This window comes from Leptonychotes weddellii, chromosome 6 (genome assembly GCF_054177405.1).
Source record: "Leptonychotes weddellii isolate Sample4059 chromosome 6, ASM5417740v2, whole genome shotgun sequence".
In the NCBI taxonomy this organism is placed as follows: Eukaryota; Metazoa; Chordata; class Mammalia; order Carnivora; family Phocidae; genus Leptonychotes; species Leptonychotes weddellii.
In genome coordinates this window covers 112854643-112867070 of record NC_138374.1, presented here as the reverse complement: position 1 = coordinate 112867070, position 12428 = coordinate 112854643, and the positions used below count along the sequence as shown (strand labels likewise).

At 50.3% G+C, this 12428-nt stretch overlaps 1 long non-coding RNA gene across 1 annotated transcript in view; it reads left to right on the top strand.

Annotated features, from left to right (window-relative positions):
• The first annotated feature begins 6319 nt into the window (after window positions 1–6319).
• LOC145722003 (uncharacterized) overlaps window positions 6320–12428 on the top strand; it is a 12872-nt gene continuing 6763 nt past the window's right edge. Inside the window, exon 1 of the long non-coding RNA XR_014146043.1 lies at window positions 6320–6496. This is a non-coding gene — a long non-coding RNA (uncharacterized LOC145722003). The remainder of the gene's footprint in view (window positions 6497–12428) is intronic.

Sequence of the window (12428 nt, the reverse complement as noted above, 5' to 3'; positions counted from 1 at the left end):
GATGCCTGGGACATGCAGGGAGACCTGGGTCCACCTTGCTTTGCCCAGTGCCTCCTGATTCCCAGATCCACAGCCATGAGGTCTACCTGCACGGTTTGGTGAGAGGTGCACCCCACCTCAGCAGCCAATCACTTGTTCCTTTGGTCAGCTGCTTCTGAGCCTGGGCGAAGCCTGGCTGCTTCATGCAGCCCTCGGATTCACTGTCCTAGATGGGAAAGTGCAGGAGGGCAAGGCCCTGCATTTCCTTACTGTGCTCACTGCTGGATCCTCAGGCCAGTGGCTGGTCTATAGCAGGTGCGCCGTAAAGAGTGTGGAAAGAGCCAATGGGAAGTTGTGTGTGAGTGGTTATGTACGTGTGCCTGTGTGTGTCTGTGGGTACTATGTTGGGGGCTCACTGCCTCTCAGGGCCATCTCCTGGCACATTTCCAATAAAAAGAGCCTGGAAGACATTAGGTGGGTATGTAGTCAGGTGGAATGCACTGAGGGGACCTCTAAGCGGCTCTCTGTAGGAATGCTGATAGTCTGGGCCTAGGAGGCAGCACTCTGGGTCCCTCTTCCAACTGGGCCAATATCTGGCCCTGTGACCCTGGGCAAGCTGTGGGCCTTGTTTTCCTCACTTGTAGAACAAAGGAGTCAAAGTAAGTCAGTAGGTTCTAAATCCAGCAGATGGTCAGAACTTCCTGGGTGTTTGCTAAAAGCACAGAACCCTGGCCCTACCTGCAGCTCACTGAATCTGACCCCCTAGAGCTAGAGCCCAGGAATCAGTATTTTCAGTCAGCCCCTCACCCCACCCATGGTGATTCCGACGTCGCCAGGCCAAGGAAACGATGCTCAATGACCTCTGACAGTCATCAAGAGCTCAGGGCTGCTGTCCTGGCCGCCGGGAGCCTGTTGGAAGTTTATTGAGCAGAACCTGCTGAATGGTGTTACACACACACACACACACACACACACACACACACACCCTGCAATCTCATATATACCCACGTAGCTTCAGCTGCCACAGTCCTGGGGAGTGCCATCTGGCAGCCAAGGGCCATCTTGTTTCTCCATTTCCTGTGTCTTCCTCAGATCTTAGCTTGCCTTGTGATTTTACTTTCTCTGATCCCACCCTTATCAGAAGAGTCCCTGGAGAAGGGAGCCCACATGGGGCAGTTGGCCTCTGGCCACACTCTTACTGTCTGGGTCTCAGTGTTCATGCCGTCCATCCAGGAATAATATGCCAACAAATTGGTCAAGATCAAGAAGACAAGGTCAGCGAGCGTGCAGTGCAACGTAAATACCTGGACTGTTTGCAGGTAGTTGTGGATTCCCTTGGCATGCTCGTCACACGGCAGCCCTGCTCTGGTCTTTCCAAGAGAGCTCCATGCTTTTCGTGGGCCTTTGTTCCTGCCTTGACCGAGCCGGTCCCTGCTGTATCTTCGAGACCCAGTGTGGGCGTCCTGGTGGCAGGCAGACCCTAAAAAGGCCCCCAGTGGTCTCCACCTCCTGGCTGCTCTTGTATAAAACCCTCCCCTTGAGAGCAGATTGGCCTAGTGACTTTGCTCCTAATGAATAGAATTAGATAGGGCGTCCCTTCTGTGAGGTGGCTACCTAGGATTGTGATCTCCATCTTTTGCATTCTGACCCTCTCCCTTGCTCGTTTGCTGAAGCAAACTGCCATGTGGGAAAGGCTCATGTGCTCGGAACTGAGGTGGCTTCTGGCCAAGAGCCCCAAAGAAACTGAATCCTGCCAACAACCGTGTGAGTTTGGAAGCAGGTCCTTCCCCAGCCAAGCCTTCCAAGGGGACCCTGTTCCTGGCTGGGCTCCCGATTTCTGCCTTGTGAAAGGCCCTGAAGCAGGGGGCCCGGCCAGGCATTTCCAGGTTCCTGACCTTAGAAATTACGAGATGAGAAATGTGTGTTGTTTTATGCCACTTAGTCTGTGCTAATTTGTTGCATAGCAATGGATAAATAATACAGATGTCTTCTTGAGGAAGATTTCCCATGATTCTCCTCATACCCCAGTCAGGGCCAGGTGCCACGCATCTGCTCACATTCATCAGTGCCCTGCACACACTCTTACTGGAATAACATTGGTTTACTTGTCTCCCTCTCTAGGTAGGGACCACATGCTCTTTACCTTTTATCTCTGGGGCCTGGCCCTGTGCCTGGCACACAGTAAGAGTTCAATAAATGTTTGCTGAGTGATGGAGATTCTAAAATCTCTATCCCTCCTTACCTCCCCACCTCTCCCAAGATTTGATGGTTTGCTTTTTCAGAAATGGGGTCAGGTCATCCCAAGATTACTGAGCAGTAGACAACACAAGAATGCTCTGGGCTGTAGGAGGGTGCTGGGTGAGCACAGAGAAGATGCTCAGGGCTCAGTCCAGTGGTTTTGGAGGCCACATGAATCACTGGAAAGCTGAGAATGGGGAGTGAGGAAGAGTGGGGACCCACTTGGACAATGCACCATCTCTAGCTGGCCTACTGAGCACAGGACATCCTACCTTCCTACCTCAGGACATTCGAGAATGTTTCCAGGCTGGAATGATGTCCTTTGGCCAATTAAAGTGCTATCCCAATGACAGGAAAAATGAACTCCTGGAAAAAGAAATTCCCCAATCGGGGTGCCTGGGTGGCTAAATCGTTAAGCATCTGCCTTCGGCTCAGGTCATGATTCCAGGGTCCTGGGATTGAGCCCTACATTGGGCTCCCTGCTCTGCGGGGAGTCTGCTCCTCCCTCTCCCACTCCCCCTACTTGTGTTCCGGCTCCCGCTATCTCTGTCAAATAAATAAAATCTTAAAAAAGAAAGAAATTCCCCAACACAACCTAAAAAAGAGCTACTTTGCAAGGAGCCAGACCAGTCACCTACTCACCTCATTCCACCAGGCCAGGAGAGCACAACCAATAGCTTCCTGCTATAATAATCTACCATAAACTTGGTGGCTTAAAACCACAGAAATTTATTCTTTCACAGTTCTGGAGGCCAAAAGTCCAAAGTCAGTCTTGGGCCGATACCAGGCTGAAACCAGGGTATTGGCAGGCCGTGCTCGCTCTGGAGGCTCTGGGGAAGAATGGGTTCCTGGCCTCTCCCAGCTTCTGGTGGCCCCAGGTTTTCCTTGGCTTGTGGCAGCATCACTCCACTCTCTGCTTCCGTGGTCACATTGCCCTCTTCTCTTCTGTCTGTAATCTCTATGTGCCTCCCTCTTATAAAGACACTTGTCATAACATTTACAGCCTGCCTGGCTAGTCCTGAATAATCTCCCCATCTTAAGATCCTTAACGTAACCACATTTGCAATGTCTTTGCCATAAGAGAAAACACTCAGAGGTTCCAGGGATTAGAATATGCACATTTGGGGGCCATTACCAAGCCTACCCTGGAGGGTGTGCCCAGGAGAGAAACTGAGGCATAGAGCAGCCCAACATCATATTCTCATCTGAAAACTGAAGGCTGGAGTCTGAACTTCCAGACCAACTTCTTGGCCACTAACCCCCATCCCCGAATGAAGGGAGGCCCAGGACAGACAGGGCCAGCTCTGCCTTTGCCCATCCTGGTATGGAGGAAGTCCAGCCCTGCCTTCTCCTGGATCCCTTGGTTCCCCTTTCCTGGCCCTCCCCTCTGCTGGCGCCTGCGTGGGAGGCCCTGGCCGCATGACAGGGGAGTCTGGCTTTAGAGCAGGGACTCTTCCTTTTCTCTCCTGAGAGCAGCATCTTTCCCCAGCTCTGGCTTGGTAGCCCCATAGTGGGGGAGGCTGTAAATCCCCCACCCACCCACGGGAACAGCTGGGTCCCAGGCACATCCTGCGGACTTAACCCTTTCCAGGCCTGCTGACCACTCCCTGGGCCTGAGCTTCTGCTCCTGTGTGTAGTGCTGACCAATGGCCCCAGTCTTGTTCACTGCGGTGCTGAAAACTGCCCATCCAACCAGGAGCCAGGAAGGGGCAGGTCTGCTTACCCCCTGGGGTGGCTGCTGCTGACCACAGCATGAAGGGGGGTGCCTGGGGCACAGGAGCCTCCTAGCCTCCAGAAGGTCTTTGTTCAACACTGAACTGTCCAGGGCTCTGGGATGAACCAGGACCAGCTGGAAATACTCATATTGGCCCCCTAGGGCGCGGCTGCTGGAATCTGTTTACTTAGCTTTCTCCTCGCCAGACTGTATGTGTCTAGGGAGTAGGGACTTTGTTTATCTTTGGCTGATAATAAATTCTTATAAATGGCCTGAATAATGCTGAATAAAGCTGTCCAGAATTATTCTCCCTCTCTGCCTCTTCTGACATTGGATTCATTTGGGAAAGTTGCAATGGTTCGAAGGGTGTGAAGATGTTTCATAAATTAGGAAATCACGCACCTTAGGGGTGATTATTATTAGAGTCTCAGAGAGGCTGGAAGCGGACAGCCTTATCTGCAGGAGGGTGGGGAGGCCATCCATTAGCAGGTTCTCGATGGTAATAATCTCTCTGCTGGTATGTGCTGGTAATAAAATTTCATGGGGTTTTCATAACTACTATCTTATTTCATCTTCCCCACTGCCTGGAGCAGAGATGATCCTTCTCACTCGTGGATAAAGAAATGAGAATGCAGAGACGTTTAGGAATTTGTTCAAAATCGCCCAGTGATTGTGTGATGTCGGGGCTGGGATCAGAACCCAGGTTGGTGGGGCTGAGAACTGGCCCGGGGGGAGCAAGGAAATGCTGTAGGCACCAGAGGGGTGTGTGTGTGTGGGGAAAGCAGGGCCAGCAGGAGAGACAGCAAGCAAAAACTGGAATATGAGGGGCGCTTGGGTGGCTCAGTTGGTTAAGCAACTGCCTTTGGCTCAGGTCATGATCCTGGAGTCCCGGGATCGAGTCCCGCATCGGGCTCCCTGCTCGGCAGGGAGTCTGCTTCTCCCTCTGACCCTCCCCCCTCTCATGCTCTCTCTATCTCATTCTCTCTCAAATGAATAAATGAAATCTTTAAAAAAAAAAAACAAAACTGGAATATGAGGCCCAGGATAAAGGTTAGGTAGTCTTAGATCCTACCCTGGGTGACTGAGGGTGGTGGCTGGGCAATAATAGCATTTATTGAATGCTAAATGTGGGCCAGGACTCTGCTAGGTGCAGTGTATGAATTATGAATAATTCATGTCAGAAAGACAGCAAGGAACAAGGATGGGATGGAGGCTGTGAAGATAGAGTATGGGGAAGTGAGGTTTTTCAGGAGGAGAAAGGGGCCTGGGGCAGAGGCATTGTGATTAACAGTATGCTTGCCCGCTCAGAACAAATTCTGGCAGATGTGTAGGCCACTGCAGGCTGGGAGGGAGGCATTAAAACTTAGCACTCCAGAAGTGGGCTGGACTGTGAGCCTGGACACTCTGGCCCCGCCCTGATGGACTCTGATTGCCCCCACCCCCAAGTCTCAACAGAAAGACAATAGTCCCAGAGAGCCACCTCCTCGGGGGATAGGACAGGCGAGTGCCAGCCTGCCCAGCAGGACAAGGAGCCCTTGTGCAGGCCTCCTGTCCAGATCCTGCTCCACCCTCCCTGGCCCTGGGGGGTGGTCGGAAGTTTAGATCCTGGGGTGGGAGGAGGCCTGGAGCTCACAGTAAGGGACAGCGCTGGGACTGGGGTCACCTGGAGGTCTCCAGGGCGCCAGGGTGGGGCTGGGTAGAATGCTCTGGCTTTCTGTATTGGCTGCCCAGGGCAGCTTCTGGTGGAGCTTGAGAAGTGGAACAGACATGCTGAGGTTTCCAGACCTTTCTCATTTGACCCACACCACACCCCTGTGGGATGTGAATGGAAAGGATGCTTTGTCCCATTTTATAGATGAGAAAACAGAAGTTCGAAGAGGTGGAAGCTTTAGCCGAGGCCACCCAGGGAGAAAAGGCATAAGAGGAAGCTCCTGGATTCCTGCCAGGATGGGGAGTGGGGCGAGGAGGCGAGGGGTGAAGAGTCTATTCAAGGCTAAGCCGGTTCAGGAGACCGGAGGCCATCTGAGAAGAGGGAGGAAGGCTCCTGTTAGCCAGTTCACCAGTCCACCTTTTCCATTCCCTTGCATTGCCCTCCCCCCAGCCCGCAGGCCCCTGGGAACCCAGGCCAAGCCTGCAGCATTCCAGGAAGGGAGGCACGGGGTCCGGCCGCACAGCCCAAATCTACTCAGCTTCTCCTTGAAATTCCACACACCCAGAGCCTTTGGCAGGAGCCCGGAATGCGCTTCATCTGAACAATTTGTCTTTCATGGAGCATTTGCATCAATTACCCCATTGTTCCTTTCCCCTTTCCAGGACCACTAGGGCTGCAGAGGCGCTCCAGGCGCGCTTTGGGGGCGGGGGAATGCGCGGCGCGGGGAGGCAGGGGCGCCCCCTGGTGGTCCAGTCTGCACGCACACGTGCTGGTGTCCCCGCGGTGCTTGTCACGCCGCAGCCGCAGCAAACCTTCCAGGTGGCCGCCCCGGCTCACCACTCCCCACCCAGGTCCCAGGATCCCCGGGTGGAGCAGGAGAGAGAGATTCTGGGAGGCAAGAAGGCACAACACAGGTGGGTCAGGCACTTCATAAGAGAGGGGTGCTCTGGGGGCGCCTGGGTGGATCAGCGGTTAAACGTCTGCCTTTGGCTCAGGTCATGATGCCAGGGTCCTGGGATCGAGCCCCGCATCGGGCTCCCGGCTCCGCGGGGAGTCTGCTTCTTCCTCTCCCTCTGCCGCTCCCCCTGCTTGTGCTCGCTCTTTCAAATAAATAAAATAAAAAAAGAGAGGCGTGCTCTTGTGAGAAAAAGGGATAGTCTGGGGGTCCAGGGTCAGGCTTCAGCCCCCGAACTTCCCCCCACACCTGTGTGACCATAGGTGAGTCAGCGTGGGCCTCAGGGCCTCATCTATGAAATGAAAAGCCTGGCCCGCAGAACAGTGTACAAGGGCGCTGAAATCCTGGGTGTGGACGCCTAGCACAGGGAGTCTGAATCCTGGCTCTGCTGCTTGCTGGCTGCCTGCCAGCTCTTCACCCTGATTGAGGGTCTGTTCCTTGCTTTGTAAACCGGGGACAATGATATAGTCAGTCCTCATTATCGGTGGATTCTGTATTTGCAAATCAGCCTCCTTGCTAACGGCTATTAGTAACCCCCAAATCAATACTTGTGACGCTTTAGCGGTTGTTTGCAGACGTGTGCAGGGCAGGGTGGTGAACAACGTGAGTTGTTCAAAGCACACGTTCCCAGCTGAGGTTGAGCAAGGTGATGCTCTGCCTTCTCTTTTGGCTCTCATACTGTAGACAAGTACTCCTTTTGCAGTCTATTTAGTGCCATATTTTTGTCATTTTGTTGGCGATTTCGCTGTTTACAGTGGCCCCCAAGCACAGTGCTGAAATGCCGTCCGGTGTTCCTAAGCACAGGGAGCCTGTGATGTGTCTCAGAGAAAATCCATGTCTTAGAAAGGCTTTGTGCGGGGCTGAGTTAGAATGCTGTTGGCCAAGAGTTCGCTGTTAATAAATCAACAGTATATATTAATAAGGTGTCTTCAAGCAGATATACACATACAACAAGGTTCTGTACTGATCGGTTGATAAAATGTGGTGACCAGAGGCTCACGGGAACCTAACCCCATATTTCCCCAGGAGCAGTGGTTCTGTATTTGCACATTCAGTGTTTGGGTAGCTTGATAGAACCTAAGAACCCTGAGTAACGAGAATCAACCGTACTTACCTCATGGCTCTGCTCTGAGGCTGGAATATGTCCAGTGTGGCCCTGCAGTTCTTACAGTTCTTGTTCTGTGATGTGTGAGTCCGTGTGTCCATCCCCTGAAGCCCCTGGACCTAGTGGGCTCGGCCGCCCTGAGGTGGGATCCTTCCATGGGCACACACAGAAGCATCACCAGCCAGGCTTTGCGGCTCAGACCCAGAACTTCCAACAGTGACATTTCATTCATTTGGTGTCATAAAAAGGTCCACACTGCTCTTGATGACTCCGAAAGACTTTCTACAGACATTACCTCATTTGCTTCTCACAACAATACTGGGGTGGAAATGTCATTGTTCCCATTTCATAGGCGAGCCTGAAGTTCAGAGAAGCTACGTCCAGGGTCAAGGTCACCTGGTTATTTAGCTAGAGTCAGAAAGGTGCTCATTCCACCAGCTTTCCACCACCAGGCTTGTCCCTATTAAAACACGATGCTCCGGGGGAGGTAAGAGCCAGACCTTGTTATTGACATTAAAAAAAAATTTTTTTTTAAAGATTTTATTTATTTATTTGACAGAGAGAAACACAGCAAGAGAGGGAACACAAGCAGAGGGAGTAGGAGAGGGAGAAGCAGGCTCTCCGCTGAGCAGGGAGCCCGATGCGGGGCTCGATCCCAGGACCCTGAGATCATGACCTGAGCCGAAGGCAGACACTTAACGAGTGAGCCATCCAGGTGCCCCTAAAAAAATTTTTTTTTAAGATTTTATTTATTTATTTGTCAGAGAGAGAGAGACAGAGAGAGCACAAGCAGGGGGAGTGGCAGACAGAGGGAGAAGCAGACTGCCCACTGAGCAAGGAGCCCGATGCGGGGCTTGATCCCAGGACCCAAGACCCTGCGCCGAAGGCAGAGGCTTAACCGACTGAGCCACCCAGGTGCCCCTTGTTATTGACATTTTATTGTGAATGAGTGCACTGAGGTCCCCAAAGAAATTGGCTGAGAGCAAGTGGGAGATGAATATCTGAGTGACGCCTCTCTTCTGTGGCTAACCCAAATCACCCCACTTCTCCTACCTCCCTTTTGCCTGCAGCCCCTGTGGGCTCTGAGTCACCTGCCCCACTGTCCCCACGGTTACCTTCCTACACACTCAGTATACCACAGCTACACCTAAGCCTCCCTCCTCCATCTCACGCACCTGCCCATCCCTCCCACAACCTCGCAATCAAGTTAGTTCTATCTCCAGTTTCAGTTAAATTGAAAGTATTTACATATTTCTTGACTATGTAAATATTTTGCATATCCAAGCCATGCCGTATATTATGATTCACATCCCTTTTCATACAACTTCGTTCTCTGAAGTTAAGTTGCACCCTGTTTTTATTTGTTCATTGGCGTGTGTGTCTGTGACTATATCAGCCTCTATTTTGCTGATGGCAGAGTAAGCTCAGGACATCCAGACCCACAAGGGAATCTAGGAATGTTCTTTCCCTCCCCTCCCCTTGCCTTTCTTTCTTTTTTCTTTCATAATTTCTGAACAGCCACTCCCCCCCGCCCCACCCCCACCCCCACCTCCTGCTCTAATCTGTGGGGGGTACTCACTGGGCCTCACCCACAGCTGGCAGTGATCTTGGTGTTTTCCTCCCCATCACCCTGAGAATCCCCTTTGCCTCTTACCTACCCATTCTCAATTTCCTGCGCCCCATGCCTTCCTCTTTTGTGGTTTGCTCCTTCGTTTTGGTGAAACACCATCTCCAGCAGCTTCCCGGGAAAAGAGGCAAGAGAATTTTGAGGCTTTGCATAGTGGAAATTATCTGTCCCCTGCCTTCACAGTTAACTGATAGTTTGGCTGGGTATCTGTAGCATTCTAGTTAGAAATTGTTTTCCCTTAGAATTTTGAAGGCATTTTTTTTTCTATTGTATTCTAGTTTCCAGTATTGTTATTGAGAGACCGACAGCCATTCAACTTTTCGTCTTTTGTATGTGACCCACTTTTTCTCCCTGGAAGCTTGAAATATCTTTTGTCTCCTCTGCCTTAGGTCGTTGTTGTAATAGAACTGGATACTTGGTGACCCCAAACGTTCCGTTCTGGGAGGTGTAGGTTTAATTGCTCTGATAACCATCTCCTTTTAAATTCTCTGATCTCTCTTTCTGAACTTCAAATAGTAAGATATTTGACCTCCTGGATGATCCTTTAATTTTCTTATCCTTCCTGATCTATTTCCCATCTTTTTTTGTACTTTTGGGAAGACTTCTTCAACTTTCTCATCCAGCCCTTCTACTGAATGTTAGATTGTTGCTATCATATTTCTAATTTCCAAGAGTTTTAAAAACATTTTCTGAATGTTTCTTGTCCTTTTTATACAGCACTGTGTTCCTATTTCATGGACAAAACAAGTCCTCTCTCTCTATTAATCATAGTTTTTTTGAAGTTTTGCTCTGTTCCTTGCATTGTGTGCTTTTTCCAGATGGCTTTTAATCTGCTTGTTTTAGTTCTCTTTCAACTTAGATGTTTTCCTTAAATATTTGGTGATCCTGGGGCGCCTGGCTGGCTCAGTCGGTTAAGCGTCTGACTCTTGATTTCAGCTCAGGTCATGATGTCAGGGTCCTGAGATTGAGCCCCACACTGGGCTCTATGCTCAGCGGGGAGTCTGCTTGAGGATTCTCACTCTCTCTGAAATAAATAAATAAATCTTTAAACAAGATCTGGTGATCTTTGAATGTCCACTTATATATGTGAATTTAAGACACTCAAAAGCTAACTGGAAGCTCTGTGTATGGGTGGGGCTGGCCTCTCATGGCTCTTACTCCAAGGTGATCAAGCTGCAAATTTGTGGCCTCATTGCAGGACTCTCAAATGTCAATGCCTTCTCTCGGGATGGTCGGTTTCCCTGGATCAGAATCTTCACGTCTCCCACCAGGGAGTACGAGCTTGGCTGCTCCTGGAGCAGAAGCAGGAGGGAGTGGGTGTGTCTTACACTTCTATTTGTCAACTTCCCTTCATCCCCTTGTTTTTAGTATGATACTCCTGTTCTCAGCTGTGCCTGTTATCCCCGATCCCAAAGCTCTCTGGTCCAGTGTCTCTGGAGAGAACACCTCTTTTTTTCCACTATGGCCTGAACCCTAGCATTTTGGTATTTGCACTGAAACCCTCCCACTGAGATAATCAAAGACTTCCCACTTGCTGAACACAGTTGGTGGAGTGAGCTTTGAGGATGTTGACGCAGTTGATTACTAACCCTCCTTCCTGGGACTCTGTCTTCTCTTGACTTCTATACTCTACCCACATCTCTTTTCCACTCCTCTGGGTTCCTTCCTCTGCCTCTCCATCCCATGTCCGTTCCACTTGGGGTTTCGTCCTCAGCTTTCTGCTCCTGCCTTTCCCTCTCCTCCTCTTTCCTTCCGAAGATTGTCCTTCTAATTCCCTCTGCTCTATGCTGCTGCCTTCATCCAGGTCCTCCTCAGAAGTCACCCCTTATTATTCTCATTATTTGGTCATATTTGTATATTATTTATATTATAGTATTAATTTTTTATTATATTTGTTTATTATTATTGTTACCTCTGAACTGGGCCCCTGGGCCTCCAATTCTTCCACTCTCTAATCCAGCCTTTATAGTGTAGTCTTCCGTGAACTTTCTACAATTCACATCTGACTGTGTTACTCTGGTTTATAACACTTTAATGGACCTCAATTAAATGCAGGAAGTCTGGGCTCCCTGGCACTTAACATGCAGATCAGGTTTTGTGACTTGTCATCATCCCACATCTACTCCCAGCTTCAACTCCTCCTGCTGTCCCCAGCCTAGTCCTTCACACACTAGCAAGAGCAGACTGCCCATAATTCCCTACACCCCACACCCCATGCTACTGTGGCATTCCTTGGGGCATGATGCCCTTTCTCCTTGGTTTCCTGATGAACTCCTGTACTTCTTAAAAAAAACTAGCTCAGGCGTTGCCTCCTTGGTGAAGCTTCTTTTGAGCCCCCCCCCCTTTTTTAATTTAAGTAGGCTCCATGCTCAGCGTGGAGCCCAATGTGGGGCTCGAACTCATGACCCTGAGATCAAGACCTGAGCTGAGATCAAGAGTCAGATGCTTAACCGACTGAGCCACCCAGGCATCACTTGAGTCCTTCTTTTTTTTTAAAGATTATTTATTTGACAGAGAGAGACACAGCGAGAGAGGGAACACAAGCAGGGGGAGTGGGAGAGGGAGAAGCAGGTTTCCTGCTGAGCAGGGAGCCCGACCGGGGCTCGATCCCAGGACCCCGAGATCATGACCTGAGCTGAAGGCAGATGCTTGATGACTGAGCCACTCAGGCGCCCCCCACCTTGAGTCCTTCTGAGAGAATTCATCACACCTTGTCAGTGCTGTAATAAAACACATAGTTGTTGTATGTATAACAAATGCTTGGGAGTGTTTTTTTTTAAATTTTTTATTGTTATGTTAATCACCATACATTATATCATTAGTTTTAGATGTAGTGTTCCATGATTCACTGTTTGTGCATAACACCCAGTTCTCCATGCAGAACGTGCCCTCTTTAATACCCATCACCAGGCTAACCCATCCCCCCACCCCCCTCCCCTCCAGAACCCTCGGTTTGTTTTTCAGAGTCCCTCGTCTCTCATGGTTCATCTCCCCCTCTGATTTCCCCCCCTTCATTCTTCCCTTCCTGCTATCTTCTTCTTCTTTTTTTTTTTCTTAACATATATTGCATTATTTGTTTCAGAGGTACAGATCTGAGATTCAACAGTCTTGCACAATTCACAGCGCTTACCAGAGCACATACCCTCCCCAGTGTCTATC